This window comes from Jaculus jaculus, chromosome 3 (assembly GCF_020740685.1).
Source record: "Jaculus jaculus isolate mJacJac1 chromosome 3, mJacJac1.mat.Y.cur, whole genome shotgun sequence".
Classification (NCBI taxonomy): Eukaryota; Metazoa; Chordata; class Mammalia; order Rodentia; family Dipodidae; genus Jaculus; species Jaculus jaculus.
In genome coordinates this window covers 107,081,748-107,107,964 of record NC_059104.1, presented here as the reverse complement: position 1 = coordinate 107,107,964, position 26,217 = coordinate 107,081,748, and the positions used below count along the sequence as shown (strand labels likewise).

Genomic DNA, 26,217 nt, shown 5'->3' with positions numbered 1-26,217 from the left:
TGCACTAAGCTCACTTCAAGGTAGCACTGGGGTTTGGATAGAATGGGCAATGACTGCCATGGAATTTATGGAATCATATGCCATTTGTTATGTAGTAGATATTTATCACTTGCTGTTTGACAGCCAGAATCTTCTCTGGCTTGGAAATGAATTAGCCTGTCTTCCTCAATGGAAACTTAAAATGCACAGCACACAGATATTCAGTTTTCTATCTTTCCTTAAAGTTAGATACCAGCACATAGATTAGGTTCCACCAATCACATGTAACTACCTTGAATCTTGAATAAGGAACTAAAAGTGCTAAGAAGTCAAGAGGGAGGAGCATGAGGTATAGTAATAGAGTTTTCAGAAACAAAAAGAAGGGCAGTGCAGATGTTATATTCACTGACTGGTGTTCATTCTGGTAGGAGTCTCAGCTGATCTAGCTATGGTTTAGAGGTGACAGTGTCCTGAATGATTTGGTTTCATGGTATGGATATTTTGGGTATGGTCGAGGCTAATGTATTAGCTACCCTTGTTCTTGACATTTTCCAATCTGGATTTCCTGGCAATCATGAACTACCCAATAGTCAATAAATTTGTTTTCTGCTTATGTCAGCCAGAGTGGTTTCAGTTGCAACCAATAAACATGACTGATATAGGCTGTTTCAGATAGTAATTGCTTTCTGGAATCAAATATGTGGGATGTGGTTTGTTGTGATTTGTCTTTCAAAGGGCCTAGAGTCATTTCATAAATAGCTTATAATCATTTATTTTTAGTTTCTGAAATTTCAGAATAATATCTTTGAAGTATTCACTAAATCAACATTTAATGAAGTCCTACTGTGTGCTAGGGAATATAAAGACAACTCTTCATCTCATGATGTGCACTGTTTAAGAAGAGAGATTGACAAAAAAAAAAACAAACAAACACAACAACAACAAATCAGGAAGTGTAATATAGTTCTGTGAAAAGATGAGAGCTTCAAGAGTGTCTAGAGCCATTGTCTTTTCTAGCCTTGTGGAAGACTAGGTCACTGTATTTGGAACATGTTTATCTAAATGCTAAACTTTTTTGTTAAAATCATGTTAATTTTCTACCTTCTTCTTTATCACTTCTTTTCCTTTTTTGGCTCATTTTATTTATTTATTTGGATCAAGGTCCCATGAAGTTCAGGTTATTATTGAACTCACCATGTAGCTGAGAATGACTGTGGACTCCTAGTCCTCCTACTTCTACCTTCCGAGTCCTAGAATTAGAGACCTGTGTCACCACATCATCTTAATTTTCTTATATTTATATTTTTATTATGATGCCATTATTGTCCAAGTCATCTATACTCTGACCCAGATCTCATCACTGTCTATGAACAATTAATTACCAAAATTAAATATTAAGGACACACACACATGTAAAACAAGTTTAATGAAATATTTTTCTCTGTGATATTTCTTATTATATATATATAGATGATGCATCAAGAAAATGAAAGGGAAGGGGCTGCCATTGAAACTCTAAGTGATGGTGAGCTTCAGAAAGCTAGTCATTTGTTCACAGATGCCATCAAGCTAAATGATTGCTTGACTATTTTGTATGCCAAAAGAGCCAATGCCTTCACCAAGTTACAGAAGCCAAATGCCACCATTTGAGACTGTAACAGAGTTATTGGACTAAATCATGACTCAGCTCAGCCTTTCCAGTGGTAAGGGAAAGCACACAGACTTTTGGGACATTGGGAAGAAGTAGCCCATGATCTTGCCCTTGCCTGTAAACTGTATGATGAGGAGGATGCCAATGTGATGCTGAAAGAAGTTCAGGTGAGGGCTTAGAATTGCCAAACATTAGAGAAAGTATGAGTTCAAATGTGAAGAGATAAAAGAAAGAATAGAAAGGGTTAAGAATGATTGAGAAGAGCATAAGAGAGTCTAAAGGGAGGGAGAAGCCAGATGACAATCTGACAATCTGGAGCTCAGTATGGCTCTTTTCCAGATAACTTTCCTGGAGAATGCCTGATAATTTTCCTGGATGAATGCCTGGAATGGGAGAGGGAATGACTGGAATGGCAAGAATGCCTGGACTTAATGAAATTCTCAGTGATCCAGAGGTTCTTGCTATAATGCAGGATCCAGATGTTATGATGGCCTTCAAGGATGTGGACCAGAATCTAGCAAATATGTCAAAGTATCAGAGAAACCTAAAGGTTATGAATCTCATTAGCAAATTGCCAGCCAAATTTGGAGGTCAAACATAAAGCCCATTTGCAAAAGCCCTTGCTGAAGGAAAAACAACCTAGATCACTTAATGGATGTCACAATAACATAAACCAGTGTACTTCTGACATTCTTGTCAGGAGAGCTGAGGTGTTTTGAAGATAATCCCTATCCTCTGCAGCAAATGTAGATCAAGCATTTTACAATGATTTATCATTAGGGTAGTCATGCAGATAATGTTTTCCTACCAGGAATCACAAACTTAAAACATATTTAAAAAATAAAAATAGTAAAATAAAACAAATTTAAAGGGTGTTAATTCCTACATTTTTCCTTACTAATCCTTTTGAGATTTTACTTTGAACTATTGGGCAAGGAAAATGAGTATGAAAGATTTCTTGCTCTAATGTGAGTGAAATAAATGTTTTTTAGTGGGAAGCAAATAAAGCTCATTGAAGTAGATTAAACTTGAGTTGGACATATGGCTACTGAAACATTTTGATTTGTCTTTTTGAATGTTTTGAAAAATTATTTATTTCAATATAACAATTGAGACCCACAGTTTTTTGATATGACCTGAGTAGGGTCTGGAAGTAAATGGCAGGGCAGCAGCAATCGCATTGTATCTTACTTGACAGAAGCCCTTGTGTTGGTCACATTTAAATCTTACACTGTGTTGAAGGGGCAATGTTTTTGTTATGTTGCTGTGGAATGGAGTACTTTACTCTGTTATTGTCTACCCAGTGTATCAAAGAAATGTTTCATATCATTTCCACACAGAAAAATTAAAGGATTTCTATTTTTTTTATATTTGTTAAAATTTACCTTTCCTCATCCAAAAATAGCTGGTATGACTTTAGCTTATCACATTTCCCCTTTGAGATTCTTGAGCTAAATAATGGTTTGTTTTCCTTTGCATCATCACTGTTGCCATAATTTGAAGCATAATTGTGGAAGCATACTTAATGCTAGGCTAAATTTAATATGTAATGCATATGGTAACTGTAAGTCAATGCCCATAACTGCTGTGACATCTTACTTGGCCATGAGATTGCTTATTTAAATGTCAAACTTTCACTCTTATGAGATCTTGCCATATCAAGACATTGTACATGAGAGGTTCCCTTTGGAAGTAGATATACTTAGGAAATACTTATTGCAATTAGAGTTTATGTTCTACTCTTTGTTTTATTTTGAAGATCTTAAAATATTTGGTATGTATTCAAGGAATTAACTGCTAGATCCAACATGGATTATAAAGTAGATGAGAGCTATGGTTATTCATTTTGGAGTAATTTATTAAGTGAAAGATTCATTGCTCTTCAGCTCTGAAATGCTGCAACTATACCTTAATCTGTGCTTTTTCTCTCCTTCCTTTGACAAGGATAAAGAAAACAATCTAAATTATAAATTAGCACATTTCTGAAGTCATGTTTATTTATATTCTAACTTGCACACATCAGGTAAATGTATCAATTACATAAATAAGAAAAAGCTGCATGCTAATAGTGCATGCTTTAAAAATCCTTTAAAAGCTCACCATATATGCTTGTATTTAAAGTTGCCAATGTTATTTTTGTTTTTGTGTATGTGTTTAAAATTTTCCAGTGTGTGTTCTTAACTGAAGAAGACAATCTTTTGGACTCTGACTGACTGAATTGTATATGACCTAATTATATTCTTTCTAAAAGAATATTTTTATTTATTTATTTATTTGAGAGAGAGAGAGCGAGAGGGAGGGAGAGAACAGTCATGCCATGGTGTTCAGCCACTTCAAATGAACTCCAGATGCATGTACCACCTTGTGCATCTGGCTTACATGGGTCCTGGGGAATTGAACCAAGGTCCTTTGGCTTTATAGGCAAGCGCCTTAACTGCTAAGCCATCTCTCCAGCCCAGACCTAATTATTTTCTAATATTGCAAATACTACCATAAGTGGGGAAATGGTTCTTCTGAAAAAAAAAAATCTTCCTAATTCTGTTTTTCTTAATGCTAGTATACTTTCTCGTGCACACTTGAATTGTAACTACCTCCTTCTCACTACACTCCCTGGCTCTAGTTTCTTTTCCTTCTGCTTATAATGTGGTGGTAAGTCCACAAACTTTTGGCAACTCTCTGAATTATTTTCTTAATGTGGGCATGGGTGTGCATGTATATGTGTCTATGGCTACACACATATGAAGGTCAGAGCACAACCTCATAGTATCTGTCCTCTCCTGCCTCCCTTGTTTTGCCACTGCTTAAACCAGACTAGCTGGTCTGTGAGCTTTTGGGTTCTCCTCCTCCACTTCCCATTGTTAGAGGCATGTTGGGAATAAAAAGTATGCGTGACTTTGCACCCAGCTTTATGTGGGTGCTGGGAAGGATTGAACTCAGGTCAGCAGGCTTACAAGCAAGTGCTTTTAACCACTGAGAAATTGTTCAGCCCTGTTCATTATTTCAAATCCCCATGTTCTGGTTCATTCCTTTAGTCAATAGTTGAAAAAAAAGATATTGATTTTTTTTCTTTCAAGATTGTCCAGGTTAGATTTTATAGCATTTGCAAATGTGACACCTGTCCATCAAAACTTATTTTTGGCCCCAAAACACATGTACCCTTTGCTAATGATATACTGATCTCCTTACTGGAGTCACATCTGAATATTTACACACATTCTTCTTCTCTTCTACAACTCTACATCCTTTCTTCTACCTACTTTAAACCTCATCTTTGAAGACAAGCTGAATAAATCTTCTCTCAGCTAATGTATTCTGTAGAGTACCTTGTCCTTATTAATCTCCCATTTATACTTTTTGTCAATACTAAATCTGTTATTAATTGCTTAACTTGTTTTTAATTTCATGCACAGTAGGTTTTCTAAACCCAACTTGATTTCAAGTTTATTGAAAGCAAGATTCTCATCTTACATATCATCTGCATTCTCCATTTCATTGATCAGGATTACTGGCACATAGTGCCCATTTAATTAATGTTTGAATAAATGTTACTAGATTTACAACCTTTCTTGGGGAGACAGCAACCTATTTCAGGTATTTTCTTGCCAGGAAATTCTTCATCATACCTTCCTGGACTTCTTTCCTGATAGCTTAAACTCTATTGCCATGTTGTAAACTCATGGAAGTGTACATAAATATTTTTATATGTTAACATACACAAAACTGTGTCATCCTTTCACCTTCTTGCACTGACATTACAAAATAGTCTTACTGCACTAAAGATTTTAAGTATCCTATTTCAAAATTTACTCTTTTATTGCAAATATTAGGACTGTCCTCTTGAACTCACTTTTGGGAATATAAGTTTTTTTTTTTTTCATTTAAATCAGAAACAAGAAATGGAAGTATCTATCATTGGAAGCCAATTACTTTTGTGAACAATATCTTCTGAAAAGAAATATGTGCTCAGAATAATGAGCACATCTCTGAACAAGAAGTCTTTTGATGAGGTTCTTAAAGATATAGTTTTTTTTTAGTTTTAATATTTGAAGGTTAGAAAGGTGAACTGAAGCTGAGTACAGTGCATGAAAACAGCCTACTTTTGCTAAGCAAATTACTTTGGAAGCAGTTAAGTTTAGTATTGGATTCAGGAAGGGCTGTGCTGTATCTCAGAGGAAACTGTCGCTTCTGTCAGAGAGATACCAGCAGTCCATCTAAGCTAATCAATCAATATTGGATGTCAGAAATGAGATTGAATGCCCCGATTCCTCTAATGGCCAGGGAAATGAAGATGTCTTGGAAAATGGTCAGAGGCAGAGAAGGCTTTGGGTTTAACACTGTCCCCTAGAAATGGGTTCTGGAATACATAGGACCATGTTTTACATTCACTTTGAAAACTCTCCAAGGAGCACTATTTTGCAAATACCATACCATTTACTGGCTGTTTGTTTTTGCAGAAGAAACACATGCTATGAGTCATTTTCCCTACTGTTTATAGATGAACAAGGTTCATATTAAAATTTAACATATACCTAGGACCTACCATGTGCTGGATCCTGTACCATTTTTGTAGTTGCATTTTTCATTTAATCTTCTCAGTAACATTGTGAAGTAAATATTAATATTTCCATTGGATGGACAAGAGAATCAAGGCTCTAAAAAGATATGCAACTTATGGAAAACATCTTGTAACTATAACCATCAAGTTATGTGATCTAAATACACTTTTCTTTTAGAGTCTAGAACACATGTTTGCTCCTTTCTCCGCCTTGTAAAGTCATGTAATATACTAAATACCATTACAATAAAGACCTTTTCTAGCCCTAACAACCACTTGAGAGAGAAAAATAATATGCTAATGGGCTGAGGAGATGGCTCAGCATTTAAAGGTGCTTGCTTGCAAAGTCTGCTGGCTCAGGATCAGTTCCACAGTACCCATTTAAAGCTAGATGCACAAAATGGTCCATGCACCTGGAGTTCATTTCCAGTATTAAGTAGCATGTCTATTCCCTCTCTCTTTCTTTTCTCCCTCTTTCTCTCTGTCCTTTTCTACTCACAAAGAAGTTTTAAAAATTGGCTTAATAAAACATTTACCTTATTCAATATCAAATTTTTATAAAGATGTCTAATAGAGAGCATGGAGGAAGTCTTTTCAATATAGTCAAAGATTGAATCAAAGTCTGAAAACCATGAAATCCTTTACACACTTTTCCATACATCACTAAAATAAAAGAAAATAGTATTATGTGACAGTATTTTCTGTTCAGCACAACTTTTTTCTTTTCTTTTCTTTTCTTTTCTTTTCTTTTCTTTTCTTTTCTTTTCTTTTCTTTTCTTTTCTTTTCTTTTCTTTTCTTTTCTTGTTAAAAAGACAAGCCCAAAAGACTGGGCTTTTTTTTCTGTCAGAGAGTAAGAGCACATGTGTGTGCTCATGAGAGAAAAATTGGCATGCCAAGGCTTCCAGCCACTATAATGAAACTCCAGACACATGTGCCACCTTGTAAGCATTTGCAACCTTATGCACTTGCTTCACCTTGTGCATCTGGCTTATGTTGGACCTGGAGAGTAGAACATGAGTCCTCAGACTTCTGTGGCATGTGCTTTAACTGCTAAGCTATCTTTCTAGCCCACAACTTTTCTTTTTTAATCTCAGAACAATACATTGGCCATTTCTCCTCTGGAGTAAAAAACAAACTCAACCTGCCTTTTCTGAAAGCAATGGTAAGGAATCCTTTGATATGACTGAGTACAGAAATAACCCAGAAACTCTTACTACATTAGGTGTCATAATAGTTGTAAATAAAGTAGGAATAATGGTTATAAGCAGTATAAATAATTAATATATTTATTCATTGGGGAATTATTCACTTTTTTAGGAAACAATAGTTCTTCCGAGAAAAAAGTGTTTTATTTAAGCTAATACATTTTATAACAAAAACATTTTTTTAAAAGCAACATGCTATTATTTTAAAAAGTTATTGGACATATTATAGGAAACAGTGTGATGGTTTGTCATATGTACATAATAGGTAATGATCAAATCAGGCAAGTTACTATCTACATATCCTTAAATCTAATCCTTTGATAACATAATAATTATACATACTTAATAGGTTTCAGTGTGATATTTGAATACATACATACAATGTGTGCTGATCAAAACAGGGCAATTAACATTTCCATCTCTATCATTTCTTTGTGTTTGGAAAGTTTGAGCTTCTCTGTTCTAGCTATTCATAAAATACATACTAGTTTATTGTGAACTATAGACACTCCAATATGATATAAATTATTCTTTAGAGCCATTTTTTATGCCCATTATCCAACCTACCTCTTCCTATCCTTCCTGCATACTTGTCATCAGAAATCTACTTTAAGGTCAAGTTTTAAAAACCTTCACACATGACACTAATAGTTACTTCTTGAAAAAGCACATTCAAATGGCCAACAAATCTGTGAGTTTGTGGTTCTCTGGTTCTTTGTCCACAATAGAGTGCTAAATGAGGTGGGAACCTTATGATTTTGGGCCACACAAATGGGATAAAAGACTCATCCTGGTATCTAATTGAAAATTTTTCTATATATACTCACATACTTGCATGTTAGTATACATGATAAAATTGTTGTAGAATGTTGTAGGAAGGAATGTCACGTTTGAGAACCTTAAGACACATGGGGGCTTTGATTGACAAGTAGTGCATAATTTTGCTTGCTCTGAACAAATTTCATGTCACTTTTGCACATAGAAACTGTTCCTTTGTGTTTGTTCCTGCTCTTATCACTCCCTGATCATTACTTATAGCTGATTTATGCTATTTTGTGACCTTGCTGATACATAAGGCCATTTGTGTTTGAATTTCTGATTAAAATGTTCAGGATGCATTATAATTTCCTTTTGGGACTTTGTGGTTTCATTGAAGAGTTGCTTTCCTCTTACAGGACAGTGTAGTTATCCATCTGACTAATTTCATTATAGGTTAGATTCCACTAGATGCAGGAAATAGCAACCATGGGAGTTAATTTTCATTGTCAAGTTGATTACATTTAGAATCACCATGGAATTACACCTCTGGATGTCTCTAAGAGGGTGCTTTCAGACAAGTTTAATTCTGGATGTGAATGTAGCAGTTACCTTCTCACTGTTGGGACAAAACTTCTGAGAAAACAACCTAAACACCAGCATTTAGCTTTCTCTGTGTCCTGGCTATGGACATAGTGTTACCAATTGCTGTATGCTCCTGCTGCCATGCCTTCCATGCCAATATGGACTGTACCTTTAAAGTGTGAGCCAGAATAAACCCTTCTTTCCTTAATTTGCCTTAATGTTTCAGGTATTCTGTCATAGCAATGACATGACTAACTACACAGAGACACACTGAAATTGAGACTAAGACACAACTCTTAGCCATCAGGAGCTCACAGATTGAGAGATACAGAACTTACACACCACACAACATGAGAGATATGCATGTGTGAAGTGCTGTCTGTCCTGCATTAAAAGTGAAGACTTCAATGAAGCATGCAGTTTAGGAACTGTGACTTGAAACCAGAGAAGTTGTCCAAAGAAGTAGGCAGGGAAAAGCACTCCTGACACATGTTAAATCATACATGTGCTAACATACAGGGCCTGTGGAGTAAGAGCCTGCAATCTGGTTATGGCTGCAACATCATGTACATGATTGAAATAAGAAAGAGGAAACTTTTACGGTAAAGGGAGATTCAGTGTAGAAGTATTTCACTTCCTTGGTTAAATTTATTCCAAGATTTTATTTAGTATTTCTTATAACCATGGCAAGTGGGATTGCTTGCATAATTTCCTTCTCAGCAATCTTCTTGTCATTCTTTAAAGTACTGCTGATCTCTGTGTATTGTGTATCACACAATATTACTGAAATTCCAATTCCTGTTCCAAAAGTCTTTCTATGAAGCCTTTAGATTTTTTTATGTATAGTATCACCTGAAAACAAGGATAGCTTGACTTATCTTCTAACCCTATCCTAACCCTAACCCAAATTTTTGTCTTGCCTGGTTTAATGCTATATAATAGTGGTGAGGAAAGACTTCTCTATTTTGTTGTATATCATAAGGAAAATGTTTTTAGCTTTTCTCTATCCTGTAAATGTTGGAGTCTTGATAGTGGTCTGTAGCTTTCTGTCCTATCTGACAAATGAGTTACCTCTACCCACTTAAAAAATATATTTATTTGCATGTGTGTGTTTGTGTGCATGCACATATCAGGGCCATGTGCCCCTGAAAACAAAACATTAGACACTTGCATGAATTTTTGCATTGGGTTTATGTGGGTGGCTTGGAATTGCACCTGGACAAGCAGGCTTTGTAAGCAAGCACTTGAACAACTGAGCCATCTTTTATATGCCGACCTTCATAACACACTTTTTTCTCCTGAAAATTTGGTGTCCGTTTGGCATGTTTTCCCTACCATAATGAAACTTCATCTCAAAACTGTAAGTCAGAATTAACCCTTTCTTCTAATAGACTGCTTCTGGTTGGGTGTTTTGCCCCAGCAATGAAAAGGTAATTGCAATATTTGGCGAGGGAAATAAGTTTTCAGTGAACAGAGGTTTGGTCAATGTATTTGACCATTTTGTGTGAAGAGAGAGGTAGCCCAAGATAAGGCTATACATAAACTCATTTGCAGTGATGAATGTCTGGATTGTTTGATAAGTTGCTATAAGAATAAATAAGGAGATATTAGAGACCAGAGGTTCTATAGAATGAAGAGGAAAGGAAAAGGAGACATGTCAGTGGCTTGTGAAAATGGATACAAAGTATGAGAATCTTTGTAATGAATATTAAGTCCTCAGAAGGCATCACTTTCAGCAGATCACCAAACAACCAAATGTCCTTGGCCTTCCCCATGTTTCCACAATAGGTTCACAAATGAAGGTAAGGTGGTAGACAAAGAGGCCCTGCATAATCTAATACCATGAAAACCCTCTCATTAAGGCTGATCTAACTTCAGCTACTGTTGCATTTCTGACCTACTAGCAACTTAAGACAAATCAGGAGCCTCTTTTTATAGTATTTTATCTTGAAGAGACCATCTAGATATTCAGAGGCAATTCTAATTAGTTTGACATGTTCAGCCTTAAGAAAGAAAAAAATATTTTATTCTGATTTGGACTTGTACATCTGGGTATAGATTTGCCTTTCTACCTTTCATGCCAGGACTACCACATGAAGTCTCCCACACTAATGTCTGACTTACTGCTATAGGATGCTTTATAACCTTCCTTTATACCAAGGGATCATTTTACAGCAGAGGAATTAGGCAGTTAGGGAACCTATTAGTTCATCCATTGGGCTCTTTAAAGACACATCTGGACTGTCATCTTAGCACAACACCCTATGAAGATGGCGTGTTATCCTTCATGGTGTGGAATACATGTTAAATCTTAGGCACATCATAGTAGCCGAATCTAAGAATTGAGGAATGGAATTAAGAATAATTTTACTCTTTATTTTCTCCAGAGACCCATTTGAGAATTGTATATTTCTTCTCTCTTTGACTTTAGATCTGTGTATCTAGAGATATTGAGTTCCAGAGGGGTCACACATCCTCAGGAGACAAAGTGAGAGTCACATGCATTTTACATATGGCTGCTGCTTGGTCATTTTGGGATCCTTGTGTTAAAAAGCCACAATACAAGGTAGTTGAAACTTATTATTATGAGAAAGTTGAAATAATTCTATGTAATGAAGACATATGTTTAGGACTTAAGTGCCCATGGGGAATCTTTTAACTACTAATGGAAAAGTAAGTGAAAATTATAGTCTAAGAAACAGTTCTTCAGAGGTCTCAAAAGTCTCAGAAAGAGGGCTTAAGTCATCCCACTGGGTAAGGGACTTATTTTAAAAGTGATAGCCAGGTGGGAAGGATGGCTTAGCAGTTAAGGCATTTGCCTGCAAAGCCAAAGGCCTCAGGTTCTATTCCCCAGGGCCCACGTTAGCCAAATGCACATGGGGGCACATGTGTCTGAAGTTCATTTGCAGTGGCTGGAGGCTCTGGTATGCCCATTCTCTCTCCTTCCCTCTTTCTCTGTCAAATAAATAAATAAATAAATAAAATATTTAAAAGTGATAGCCAAGGTAGAGTAGGTATCTAGTCTGAGGACCAAAAGCAGCAGTGTGGATATTAATTCTTTAAACTAATTCTTCTCTTAGCAGTGTTCTAAACAAGTGTGAACAACTGGATCCCTAGAGCAGCTGTGCCTGGAAAGTGTAGAGCTCATGTAGAAGCAAGTAGACCTGAGCAGAACAAGTGTTATATTATGTAACCTGCCCTGCTGAGATGGCTATAACCAGTGCATCAACATTATAGATGCTGTAAGATTTGGTTAGTAAAGGCTAATAACTTCCCTAATCTACAGAAGCGCTCTTTGGTAAGTAGAACCCATCTTTCCCAGGAGATTTTTTCTCCAGATTCTCTCTAGGAGGAACCAGAAGCCAGTAACTGACTCACATGAGTACAAAAGACTAAACATTTTGACTCAAGGTTGTACCAGTAGTCTCTTGGAGAGATCATGTATTGTTACAGTTTGAACATGAAATGCCCCATGTATTTTAACATTTGGTCCCCAGCTTGTGAAACCATTTGGGAATGTTGTGAAACCTTTAAGAGGTGGAGCTTGACTGGAGAAAGTGTGTCAGTGGGTGGCAGAGCTTAAGATGTTAAAGTCTGGTCCCACTTCCTGCTCATGCTCTGCTTCTTGACTGTGCATGCCCTGTGACCAGCTGCCACATGCTCTTGCTCTTATACCTTTCTCACCATGCTGGACTCTATCTTCTGGAACTGTAAGCCAAAATAAGCCATTCCCCCTCCAACTTAATATGCTTCTGGGCAGGAATTTGATCACAGCCACAAGAAAAATAACTAATGCACTTGCTTAAGATATTTTCCTGTTCTGGTTTCTATATCCCCTTTCTTTTTTCCCAGTTTTATTGATATCTTTATTTAAATAAGACAAGAACTTCTCTACATCCTCTTTCTTAGGGAAGCTGGCTAATACTGAGCACTTGGTGTCAGTCTATGTGTCTTTGGAATTAAACTTAAACTTGTAATGTGAATGGGTGAGAAGATCCAGGGAGAAAAATTGAAATGAGAAGAGAACCAAAGATACATTTTTGAGTGCACTAGCTTAAAGTAGAATAAAAGGAGAAGAAAACCGAAAATAGTAGGAAAGGGTGAAACTATTTCAGGCCTCATCAGTAACAATGGAGAATACCAACAAGTATCTAACTTCTGTGTTGTATGTAAAATTTTAAGCAAGAACATCAAGTAAATATTGGCAATGACAATAAGGATAGGTGAGAAGACTTGCCCAAGGTAGTGACTAGAAACTCACTGATATCCTTACAAGGAAGAGTTTGATATTTACTAGAGAAACTTTATGGATACAACTGGTATTTATGTCATCTTTTATAGAAATCTATGTTCTTCTCACACTTTCTTTTCTACACTATTTAGTGCTGAATATTTTTCCCAAATAGGTGTAGGTGTAGGGGCCAATTAGTAATACTTGAATAACTTGTTTCCTTTACACAGTTAAGCATAAAGAAGTGTTTATGAAAAAAAAGAAAAGATGGATTATTTCATAAGCGTTGATGTAACAAATGTTTGACCCTCTTTAAACATAAGAAATTAAAAGATAAAAGAAAGCTTTAAATTCAGTTCTTACATTTAAATAAATTCCATATGGAGCAAAGATTTAAAAATAAGAAGGGAACTATAAAAATCTCATGAACAAAATAGACAAGCTTTTTATAGCTTTAGAGTGAGGAGTATTTGACTATGTAAAATAAAACTCAGCAACCTAAGTCAAAAACACTCAAAATTTAAAATTATTGAAAGAAAACAATTTATTTAATGATAGCCAATATTTGAAACCTATGTATGTGTTTTAATAACCATTATTTTAGTTGTTATCTATAGAAATCTTCAGTGGATGTTCACTATTTTCATTCTAGGTGAAGGCAGCAGAGGCTCAGAAAGATTAGACAGTTTTTATAATAACACAAACTTAATGGCCAGAGTTATAATTCAACACAGAGGGTGTACTTCCAGAGCCTGTGGTTTATTTTAAATTTTTATTTTGAAAAAAAAAATCTTCAGCTCTCAGAAAGTTAAAAATTGTATGGGGACCCTGTGCCATGGAGTGAGTAGGCCAGATCCCTGTGCCTGGTTGCAGTAGGTACCCCTGCAGCTGGATTGTAGCTGCTTGGACCCTGTGAACTTTCTGTGGAAGCAGACCCCTTGCTCCTCCTTCCTGATTGAAGCACCTCTGGGTCCCCAATTCCTACATACCCTGTGCCAGAAGATGCATGTGGCATGGAGTGAGTAGGCCTGATCCCCATTTCCTGACTCCTCCCAGTTCTCTGGAGCTGGTAGGTCCCCCTGTGCATGGCTTGGGCAGGACTGGCCCCTGTGAGGAGCTGTGAAAGCAGGCCTTTTGCTCTGGTGTCCTGACTGGCCTCTGGGTACCCACATCTCTATTCCCCAGAGCGAGAGTATACATGGGGCACTATAGGAGCTGGCCTCTTGCCTCTGGCTCACCAGCTTCCTGGATCCTGGTTCCCCAAACTGTGGCCCCCATGTGTTGAAGAGTATGTGCAAGTGGAGTGAGTATGCCAGAGCTCCCAGTTCCCCAGGTAACTTTGATGTACCTGTAATCTCCAAAATCTTTATAGCTGTGGTTATAAGCCCATTGTACACCAGTATACCAAACCAGTTCACATTTAAAATAGAATAGCCTCTGAAGATCTGACAAGAACAAACCTTGCTTCCTCTTCAATAAAATAAAGTGTCTCCCCAAGATGGGTAGGTCACAATACAAAAAAGCCAACAAAAGTCAAAAAACTGAGAGATCTCCACAAAGAATGCCTAGTCCCACAACGGGAGCTTCTAATGAAATAATAAGAAAACAACAGATATTCAATCTCAAAATAAAAACACAACAACCAATGAGAACCTAATCAAAAGAATTGCTGAACTAGAAGCAAACTATCATAAAACCCAACAATCATATCAGTGAAATTGAACAGAATTGTCTCTTAGAGCATCTGGCCTTTGACAATAGGCTTAACTTGACTGAAGAAAACATTAGAATCCTCAAAAGAGATATGAATGAACTGAAGGTGAATCAAGCAGTGGAAGATATCAATAGCTGATTGATTAACCTTAATGAAGACTTGATCAAATGTAAGAATGAATTCCAGGAATCACCAATAAAATCAGAACATGAACTGAAATAATACCTCAAAAAAGAGATGGACACTATGCAAAATATCAAAACGGAAAACAAAAATCAAATTGAGATTATAAACACCTCTCTAGAATCCCTCACTAACAGTGGAAGACAATGCGGAAGACAAAACTTCTTACATGGAAGAAAAGACAGAAGAAATTTATCACAAGGCCAAAAACTTTGCTAATTTCAAAAAAACCCAAGTGAATAGAATATGAGGAAACTGTGAGATACCCTAAAATGACAAAACATCTGGATCATGTATACACCAGAAAGAGAGGAAACTCAGCACAGAGGCAAAGAGAGCATATTGAACAAAATTAGTGAAGAAAATTTTGCAAAAGAGAGGCTTATCTAGATACAAGAAGCCCATAGAAAACCAGACTGGACCAAAGAAGAAACACTCCAAGCTACATCATAGTTAAAACTTTTAACAATGAAAATAAAGAGAGAGTGCTAAAAGCAGCAAGAGAGAAACAACTCATTACATACAAAGGCAATGCCATCAGAATTACCTCAGTGGGAACCTTGAAAAACAGAAGGTCATGGAATGGAACCCTTCAAAGTCTAAAAGCCTATGGCTTCCAGCCCAAGCTACTGTACCCATAGAAAGTATTCCTCACAATAGATAGTGAAATGAAATTTTCCATGAAAAAAGTCAACTCTAACATTATATGAACACAAAGCTAAGCCCACAGAGAATATTTCAGGGAATACTCCACACAGAACAGTCAAACAACCAATCAAAAGAGCTAACATGAACCACATCACAATAATCAGAAATAGACCAGGCTCCAAAAGCTACAAAACACAAGAAATCATCAAACACCATGAAACACCTCATCAGGGAAGGGATTAATTCAAACCTCACAGTAATAACCATAAATATTGATGGTCTTAATTCACCCACCAAAAGACACGAGTTATCAGGGTGGACCCTTCTATCTGCTGTCTTTAAGAAACCCACCTTACCACTAAAGATGCATGCCTCTTCAGGGTGAAAGGATGAAAAATGATATTCCAAGCAAATAGAAATAAAAAAGCAGGCATTTCTTATTAATATCTGTTGAAATAGACTTCAAACCAACAGTAATGAAAAAGGACAAAGAAGGTCACTTCTTACTCATCAAGGGAATGATTCAGCATGAGAACATCACCATCATAAATCTATATGTGCCAAACACAGGTGCACCACAGTTTATAAAGCAAAACCTACTTGACAACAAAATAAAAATAAACACCAACACCATCATAGTGGGAGACTTCAATACTCCACTATCATCAATGGATAGATCATCCAGGCAGAAAATCAACAGGGAAATAATAGAGCTCCATATAGATCAACTAGACCTAACAGACATCTACAGAACTTTCCACCCCAACTCTACAGAATACAAATTCTTCTCAGAAACCCACTGAATCTTCTCCTAAATAAGCCATATATTAGGCAATAAAGCATGCCTCCATAAATTTAGGAAAACTGAAGTAACCTTCAGCTCCATATCAGATTGCAATGCTTTAAAGCTACAAGTTAACAACAAGAGACATCAATAACTCCAGTAGCTACTGGGGACTAAACAATACACTTTTAAACAATGAATGGGTTATACAAGAAATCAAAAAAAAAAAAAATTGTAAAATTTCTGGAATTGAATGATAATGAAACCACAACCTACCAAACTTATGCAACACAATGATGGCAGTTTGAAGGGGAAAATTCATTAAATGCCTTCATAATAAAGATAGAGAGATCCCAAATTAATGACCAAACTGCCCACCTAAAGGCACTAGAAAAACAAAATGAATCCAATCCCTAGTGCTCCAGACAGAAAGAAATATTCATGATCAGAGCAGAAATTAATAAATTAGAAACTATGAAATAAATTTAAGTAATCAATGAAAGTAAGAGTTCTTTCTTTGAAAAAATAAACAAGATTGATAAACTCCTGGCCAATTTGATGAAGGAAAAAATAAAAGAGCAGTCTCAAATTAAGAAAATTAGAAATTAAAAAGGAGAGGTCATAACACACATCAATGAAATTGGATGAGTTATTAGGACATACTTTAAAACTACTACTCCACAAAATTGGGTAATTTGGAAGAAATGGATGAATTTGTAGATACATGCCACATACCAAAACTAAACTCAGAGCAGGTTAATCTCCCCCCAACCCTCTTCAGAAAAAAAAAAATAACTATCATATCTATGGAGTGAAAAGTTTATCAAAATCTCTCCAAAAAGAAAAGTCCAGAACCAGATGGCTTCCCAGCTTAATTCTATCAAACCTTCACTGAAGAACTAAAGCCATTTTTTCTCAAACTGCTTTTCTACCAGAGAATCCTCCCAAACTCTTTTTATGAAGCTAGCTTCGCCCTAATACCAAAGCAAGACAGAGATGCAACAAGAAAAGTAAAGTATAGGCCTATATCCCTGAAGAATTTAGATGCAAAGGTCCTGAACAAAATCCTCACAAACCAAATTCAAGAACACATCAAAAGCATTATCCACCTTGTTCAAATAGGCTTTATCCTAAGGATGCAGGGATGGTTCAACATATGTAAATCAGTCAACATTATACACCACATAAATAAACTTAATTATAACAACTACATAATTGTCTCAATTAATACAAGGAAGGCCTTTGACAAAATACAACACCACTTCATGGTCAAAATGCTGGTCAAAATAGGCATGGAGGGTTTATATCTCAACACAATAAAGGTTATGCATAAAGCACCCAAAGCCCAAATAATACTTAATGGGGAAAGAAACAAGAAGTTCCCATTGAGATCAGGAGGAAGTCAGGGGTGCCCACTCTCACCACTGCTCTTCAACATAATACTAGAAGTCTTAGCCCAAGGAATAAGACAGGAGCAAGAAATTATTCAAATTGGAAAGGAATTAGTTAAATTAGCCCTATTGGCAGATGACATGATCCTATACATAAGTGACTTGAACATCTCTATCTCAAAACTTCCAAAGGTAATTAATTCCTTCAGTAAAGTGGCAGGATACACAATCAATACACAAAAATCAGTAACTATTCTATATGCAAAGGACAAATATATGGGGAAAGATCAGTGAAGCCGTCCATTTTCAATAACAGCAACAACAAAAATCAAATACTTGGAATAACACTAACCAAGGATATAAAAGACCTACATATGAAAACATTAAAAAAAAAAAACCTAAGAAAGAAGTTGAGGAAGACTTGAGAAGATGAAAAGATCTCACATGAACCTGGATAGGTAGAATTAATATTGTGAAAATGCAAATTCTACCAAAAGCAATATAGAGATTTAATGCAATACCAAGAAAAATACCAGCATTATTCTGCACAGAGATTGATAAAATGATCTCTCAAAATTCATATCAAATGGAGTAGCCCTCAGATATTCAAACATATCCTCACCAAAAAAAAAAAAAAAGGGTGGCTGGAGGGATGGCTTAGTGTTTAAGGCATTTGTCTCCAAAGCCAAAGGACCCAGGCTCTATTCCCCAGGACCCATGTTAGCCAGATTCACAAGGGGGCACACATGTCTAGAGTTCATTTGCAGTGGCTGGAAGCCCTGGCACATGCATTCTCTCTTTTTTTCTCTCTCTCGCTTTCTCTGTCAAATAAAATAAGAACATATAGAAAAACAAAAACAAAACCAACAAAAACCTATAGATATCACCATACCTGATCTAAAGCTATATTACAAAGCCATAGTAACAAAAACAGCATGTTACTGGCATATGAACAGAAGCATAGACCAATGGAATAGAATTGAAGCCTCAGACCTTAGGTCAATTATCTACAGCTACTTTATCTTTGACAAAGATTCCAATAATGTAGACTGGAAAAAAGTCAGCGTGCCACTATTGCACTTGTGTGGGCATCACAACAGGTTATTTGTTGCTAAGTAGTTTAGACCATGAGTTGCTTGGACAGATATTGGTCATTTCCCCCAGTCGCCCATGTAGCACCTTCTGGCACTAGACATGCTGACTGTCTGGGGAATGACTCTCTCCTGGCCTCCAGCCATGCCGTTCCATTTTACGTGTCAGCTACATATGGAGTCTTCAGCAATAGGGTCTTACCACTGACCTTTGGTGGGTCATCAAGTACTCTGACAGAAATCTGTCATTCTTTTAGGAAACCTTGTAGGTTTCTCTGATCAAAAGCTCATTGTGGATGATAGCCCCATGCTGGTACTGGGAGTTACAGGTCAGTGCCCACTAAGAAAATGAGGAAAAAGATAACTAATATACAAGAGTTAGAGAGGAGAGAGAGAGAGAGAGAGGGAGAGAAAGAAAGAGAAAGAGAAAGAGAAGGGGGGGAGGGAAGAGGGAGAGAGGAAAGATGTAGAAGATTTAGGTTAGACTTGATCCTACCCTCTCCAGTGTCTTGTGGTTCAGGTGTTTCCTGTAAGGGCCTAGTGAAGGTTCAGCCACTTGGTCTACCTTTTAGGAAGTAGAATTTTATGGTACCATTGCTGTTTGAGTCTAGATTAGTGTTTCCTACACCTTTGATGCCCTCTCCTCCCTCCCTCTCCATCCTAGTGTCTAGTCCATGAGATGCTTGCTGGGTATGTAAGGTATCTTGGGTATATTGAGGTTAGGTGCTGTAGATGAGTGAGACTATGTGGTGATTTTTTTTTTTTTTATGTAATTGGGTAAGTTCACTGAGAATGATCTGTTCTAGGCTCAACCATTTTTCCTCAAATTTCTTTTTGTCATTTTTTCTTACAGCTGTATAGAATTCCATTGCGTAGATGTAACACATCTTAGTTATCCATTCTTCTAGTGATGGACATCTGGATTGATTCCACCTCTTAGCTATTACAAAGTGTGCCACTACAAACATGTTTGAGCAAATCTCTCTGGCCTGTGATTTGAAGGTTTTAGGGTAGATGCCCAGTAAGGGAATAACTGGGTCTGTTGGTATCTCTATAGCCAGCTTTTTCAGGAGTGTCCATATTGCTTTCCAAAGAGGTTATACCATCCTACATTCCCACCAACAGTGGATGAGTGTTCCTACTTCTCCACATCCTCGCCAGCATTTATTTTTGTTTGATTTTTTGATGTTTTCTATCCTTATTGGGGTAACGTGGAATCTCATAGTTGTTTTAATTTGCATTTCTCTGATGATTAGGGATGATGAACATTTTCTTAAGTGTGTGTTTGCCATTTGTGTTTCTTCCTCTGTTAATTGCCTGTTCAGCCCTTTGCCCCATTTTGTGAGTAGGGTGTTTGACTTCTTACTGTTTAGATTTTTGAGTTCTTTGCAGATTCTAGAGATTAGGCCTCTTTCAGTTGGATAACCCACAAATATTTTCTCCAATTCTGTGGGTAATCTATTGGCTTTGCTTATTGTGTACTTGTCTGTAAAGAAACTCTACAGCTTCATGTGATCCCATTGGTTGTTGAGTGACTGTTTAAGATCTTGAGCTACTGGGGTTTTGTTCAGGAAGTCTTTTTCCATTTCTATATCATGGAAAGTACTTCCTAAATTTTCTTCCAGTAGCATTCGAGTTTCTGGTCTTATATTGAGGTCTTTGATCCATTTGGATTTGAGTGTAGTGTATTGGGAAATGTGTGGATCAAGTTTCAGTTTCCTGCATGTGGTTATCTAGTTTGTCCAGCACCGTTTGTTGAAGATGCTGTCTTTTTTCCAGCCTATATTTTTCAGGCCTTTGTCGAATATCAAGTAGCTATAGTGGTTTGACCCAAAGTCTGGATCCTCAAATCTATTCCATTGATCTATACTCCTGTTTTTATGCCAGTACCATGCTGTTTTTATTACTATGGCTTTGTAATGTAGCTTTAGATCAGTATGGTGATGCCACCAGAGGTATTTCTTTTGCTCAGCATATGTTTGCATATGCAAGGCCTTCTGCCTTTCCATATGAAATTTGAGATCATTTTTTCTATCTCTGTGAAGAACACTAGGGATTTTAATTGGAATTGTGTTAAATCTATATATTGCCTTTGGTAGGATTGTCATCTTCACAATGTTAATTCTGCCTCTCCAGGAGCATGGGAGGTCTTTCCATTTTCTCAAGTCCTCCTCAATTTCTTTTTTTTAATGTTTTCATTCTATTTACTTTCTCATACTTCAGGATGCTCCAGGGGATTAATAGGGTTTCCTCACCACATCAATGAAATCAACCACTTCTTTAAGGAACTCTTCTTTGCTTCTTAGAAGACTATTTACAAACCAAGACATTAATGCTCACTTATTCCTTTACCTATATTGTTACTGTATATTTAATTTTAAGATGAAACTCCTCTCCTCTTAATCTTTCAGCATTTGTTAGATAATGTTCCGTTTTCTTCTGGCTTGGAATATTTCTGATAAGCATATAATATAGATAATATAAATTTAAAAAATATATATTTTTATTTATTTATTTGAGAGAGAAAAAGAGGGGGAGAGAGGGAGAAAGAGAAGGAGAGAGAGAGAGAGTGCACTAGGAACTTCAGCACTGCAAATGAGCTCCAGATGCATGTACCACCTTGTCATCTGGCTGATGTGGCTCCTGGGGAATCAAACCTGGGTTCTTTAACTTTGCAGGCAAGCACCTTAACCATTAAGCCATCATTCCAGGCCAGATTATTTTTAATTATTACAATTCACTGGTGTTTAAATTTTCCCAACTGACTTCTTTTAATATCTACCTTCTTTGGTTTTCAACAGTTTAATGATGTATTTTGGCATAGGCTTTTTTTTCTTGTGAGAGAAAAGAGGTTTATTTAGCCTTACAGGCTCAAGGGGGAAGCTCCATGATGGCAGGGGAAAATGATGGCATGAGCAGAGAGTGGGCCTCAACTCCTGGCCAACATAAAGTGGACAATAGCAACAGGAGAGTGTGCCAAACACTGGTAAGGGGAGGCTGATTGTAAGACCCATAAGCCAGCTCCCAAGAATACACTGCCCCCAGGAGGAATTGATTCCCAAATCTCCATCAGCTGGGAACATAGCATACAGAACAGCTAAGTTTATGGGGGACACCTGAATCAAACCACCACACCACTCTTGGGTAAATAGCCAAATAATTCTGCTTTTTTTCTTTGTTAGTTATGTACATACTCAGTGTGTATACAGCCATGATGGTACCATAGTTAGCCTACTCCCTGTCTTCCTCCCTCCAAAGGGACACTCCTCATTGGGGATTGTGGGTCATGCATTGTGGGGTAGCCATCAGTTATGGAGAAGAGGCAATGTCTGTGTATAATGTCCCAACATGTGGCTCTAACAATCTTTCACCCCTCTTCCATGAATTCCCCTGAGCCATGTTGGGTTCATTTTAGGTCTACTTCATTGATGAGTTATTGAAAACCTCTGTGTCTCTGGATATCTGGTTTAGTGGGAGTTAAACATTCTATGTGTGTATGTCCTTCACCCTTGTTCTGGTACCAGGTTCACCAAGAAAGCAGCACTCTTGCTCATTTCTCCAATTACTGTATGGTTTCAGCTGAGGCTCTGGTGAAGTGCCATGGGCTGAATCTCTCCTCAGATTCTGCGTCCATCTGATAAAGAGAAGCAGATTCTCCAACAGAGGGTGAAGTCATCACCAGATAAATGGAATAACCATTATTATTTTAGAATGAATTTAATAGGTGTAGGCTTTTAAATCTTTATTTTCTGGGGAATGCTTTTGAGCCATCTGTATCAGTGACTAAAGTGTTCATAGACTTGGGGGAGGAGTTGGCAATCTTCTGTGGCTTTGTCTGACTCTCACATTCTGGGACATGAATGGATATGCATTAGATATGTTTATGTGGCACCATGGTCCACAGAGGCTCTGCATTTCTGTGTTTGCAGACTTTTCTCTGTTTAGATATCAGGTTCAATGTTCTTGCTAGCAATGTCTTTGAGTTAACTAATCTTTAGTTTGCTGTATCTATGTATGAGCCCATACAGTGAATTTTGCACTATAGAATTTACACAAGACTTACTTTTATGTATGACTTCCTCTAGGTACTTTTAATTTGCTAAATTTCTTTTTTATATTACTTTGAACATTTTAACAGCCTTACTATGCTAATTACATAGCCATTGTTATTTCTAGATTTATATTTTCTGATTATGGGTCACATTCTATGCTTTTGTTGCATGCCCAGTAAATTTTGGACGCTTGACATTCTCAGTATTCAGCTCTTGTGTCTCTTTAGTTGCTTTTACCTTTTGGCAGTTTTGTAGGATGAAATGCTAGGCAGTTTATTCTCTCAGATTATCTCAATCTGAGAATTTAAAATATTATTTTAATTTATTCTTTATTACAGAAAAATGTATACAATGAAATTTTATCATCTTAACTTTTTTTAGAGTGAACAATTCAGTGACGCTAAATACATGTACATTGTGTGGAACGATCACTACTATCCATCTCCACACCTTTATTTGTTTATATTTCTTTTTTAAAATATATTTATTTATTTATTTATTTATTTACTTATTTATGAGAGAGAGATTGAGAGAGACAGAGAGAGAGAGAGAGAAAGAGAGAGAGAATAAGCATGCTAGGACATCCAGCCACTGCAAATGAATTACAAACACATGTGCCCTCTTGTGAATCTGGTTTATGTGGGTCCTGAAGAATTGAAATGGGATCCTTTGGCTTTGCAGGCAAACAACTTAATTGCGAAGCCATTTCTCCAGCCCCCATCTCCACACCTTTATGTCAGAACTATGTAAACATTGATTCCCATTCATAAGGTGATATCTTGGGCTGGAGAGATGGCTTAGCGGTTAAGGTGCTTGCCTGCAAAGCCAAAAGATCCAGGTTCAACTTTCCAGGATGCACTTAAAGCCAAATGCACAAGGTGGTACATAGTCTGTATTTCATTTGCAGGGGCTAAAGGCCTTGGTCCACCCACTCTCTCTCTCTTTCTAAAATATATAAAAACAAAATATAAAAAATAAGGTACTATCTCATGTGATTCATGTTGTATTTCTTTACTTTCATGCACATCCTTACCCCTCTCTTCTTTCCTTGCTTTCTTCTTTCTTTTCTTCTCTTCATTCCTTCCTTCCTTCCTTCCCTCCTGCCTCCCTCTCTCTCTTTCTTTCTCTTTCTCCCTTCCTTCCTTCTTTTCCAGTGGTTTAAATTCAGGTTGTTTGCAGAAGCATAAATGGGGAATCTGTGGCTCTGTCCTTATATCTTTAGGGATATTTTCTGCCAATTTTTTTTTTTTTAAATTTTTATTTATTTATTTGAGAGCGACAGACACAGAGAGAAAGACAGATAGAGGGAGAGGGAGAATGGGCGCGCCAGGGCTTCCAGCCTCTGCAAACGAACTCCAGATGCGTGCGCCCCCTTGTGCATCTGGCTAACGTGGGACCTGGGGAATCGAGCCTCGAACCGGGGTCCTTAGGCTTCACAGGCAAGCGCTTAACCGCTAAGTCATCTCTCCAGCCCTGCCAATTTGTTTTATACACACACACACACACACACACACACACATATATATATAATTTTTATTCATTTATTTGTAAGTAGAGAGAAATAGAGGGAAGAGAGACAGTCAGAGAGAATGGGACTGTGTGAATGCCAGGGTATCTAGCCACTGAAAACAAACTCCATATGCATGTATCACTTTGTGCCTCTGTTTATAGGAGTACTGGGGAATCTAACGCAGGTCATTAGGCTTACAGACAAATGCCTTAACTGCTTAACTGTCTCTTCAGCCCTGTTTTCAGCCTTTTTAATTGAACATTTTTTCCTGTTTTGTGGTATGCTTTGTGACATTGTTGTTGTTTTGTTGTGCTGGGCACAATATGTTCTTTACTTATTAGTTAGGCATGCTCTTAGCCTAGAGATTAGCCCAAGGGGAGAGCTTAAGGTCTTATTTATCTTCTGAGTATGCAGCTCATCTAAGCTTATATGTGCATTTTTCAATTCTCTGATATATGTGACTATATTTGAACATCTTAACTTATTAAGTCTCACTCCAGGTTCTTCCTGTGACCTTAGATGGTCTATTGTTTGTTTGCCTATATTAACTCAGGCAACTGTGAACTATAATACTCTTCCTTCTGTTTTTACCAGAAATGCCTACATGGGTGACATCTAAGTAAGGTAAACTGTAGACCAGTCATTCAGGCAGCCCCTAGATGGATTAGGATATATGAAGAAAGTCTCTCCTACACCCTCTGGTTTGAAGGAGGGAATTGGGAACTGTGATAAATTTTTCTCAGCTTAGACCACATTGTACCAGAGCATGGATGGGACAAAAACCATATCTAAAGAACTTTCATAGCGTTTCAGAGATTTTATATTACACTTTAATATTTCTGTGAGTAAATATAGATTTATGGTTTCCTAGTCCAGCATTTTGCCTATATACCTCTCTTTTTTTGTTAAAACTTTCATTTGGAAAATTATTGGTCTTACTTTCAAGGTATCATTCTTTTGGGGGTCTATACTGAATTCCTAAAAGTTTTTTTAGCCAACCCCAAAACTAGTCCAGAACAATGACAGCAATAACCATCAAAACTCTGCCCTGTGCCTGGACAAAAATGGGAATGTTCCTTCTCCCAGTGTGAGATGACAAACTGTTGACCTTAGGATCTCTTAGTAGATCATTGCTCAGTCCTTTGAGCTTCACTGTACACATTTTCATCAATAGATTCAAGGAAATCCTATGTAGATTTATGATTATGTCTCATCATATGTTTATCTTCTTCAACATTCTACAGTCTAAATTCCAGCTCTCTCAGCTTCCCTGAACTCTGTGTTTTTCTAAATTCAGTGATAACACCAGCTACCCCTCCTCTTTGTATGATAGTTCAGATAATACCACAAAATAGAAGTGCCAAGATCTTCATGACTTTTTTAGACAGTGTTTCATTTTGTAGTATGGACTAGCCTGGAAGTAACATTGTAGCCTCAAACTAGTTTGAAACTCATGATCTTCCTGCCTCAGCCTTGTGAATATTGGAATTACAGGCATGCTATACCATACCTGGTTCAGTTTTTATTTCACTTATTTCTTCATTGCTTTCATTTCTGAACTCTTTGTCAATATAAAAAATCCATCTATTTCACACACATATATGTTCCTATTCTCTAGTTACATACATAAAGAAGACAATGTCAGTAGCACTTATAAGGCTACGGCTGGAGTTAGAAGTTTCCAAAAAGCTTTTAATTTTTTGGGGTGTATATATGTGATGTGTTTGTGTGCATATGAATCTTCATATATATGTGTAGTTGTATGTGCATGTATGTACACATACACATGGAGCCAAAGGTCAACTTCAGGTATCTTTCTTGATTGTTATTCACCTCAATTTATTATTGCTTGCGTGTGTGTATGTGTGTGTGTGTGCATAC

The 26,217-nt window shown here is 36.9% G+C and overlaps 1 pseudogene; it reads left to right on the top strand.

Annotated features, from left to right (window-relative positions):
* The first annotated feature begins 1,449 nt into the window (after positions 1–1,449).
* LOC101607682 lies at positions 1,450–2,231 on the top strand (annotated as a pseudogene).
* The last annotated feature ends 23,986 nt before the right edge of the window (positions 2,232–26,217 follow it).